Consider the following 511-nt stretch of genomic DNA (forward strand, 5'->3'; position numbering starts at 1 on the left):
GATTTTTTTGGGAAAGCCGAGCCTCTCTTCAGGGTTTGCAGGTGCAGGAAGAATTTTTGGGAATGCCAATCTCCCCCCAAAAATCCAGCCCCAGCCTTCCAGATTTTCCTGTTTTACTCCAGCTTCCCTGGATTTGCCTTCCTGGTTATTTCGGGGTGGATCAAAGGCTGTAAATTCAATTATTAACCCCAAAAATAATCCCTAGAATTAATCCCAGCCTGAAAGGGCTTTTCCATCTGATCACAAAGATCCTCCTGGAGCAGCGCCAGCACCGCCATGGGAGAGGAGCTGGAAATATCCCGGTTTTTATTAATTATCACCTCAATTCCCTGCGCTCGCTCCCGGGGATTTTAGGGAGAGGATTTGGTGACAAAACCGACCCCGGCGCTGTTTTGAACGCCCGGGGAGCCTCATCCAACCCCGGCGCTGCTTCCCGCAGGGAATATGGGCAGGAAAAGCGTCCTCCCCGCCACGGATCCCCTGCCAAAATCCCCTTGATTCCCCGGGAACA

The 511-nt window shown here is 52.1% G+C and overlaps 1 protein-coding gene across 1 annotated transcript in view; it reads right to left on the reverse strand.

Moving 5' to 3' along the window:
* TACR1 (tachykinin receptor 1) overlaps positions 1 to 511 on the reverse strand; it is a 13,611-nt gene that overhangs the window by 11,539 nt on the left and 1,561 nt on the right. The window lies entirely within an intron of this gene.

Source organism: Corvus brachyrhynchos, unplaced genomic scaffold (assembly GCF_000691975.1).
Source record: "Corvus brachyrhynchos isolate BGI_N302 unplaced genomic scaffold, ASM69197v1 scaffold119, whole genome shotgun sequence".
NCBI classification, from domain to species: domain Eukaryota; kingdom Metazoa; phylum Chordata; class Aves; order Passeriformes; family Corvidae; genus Corvus; species Corvus brachyrhynchos.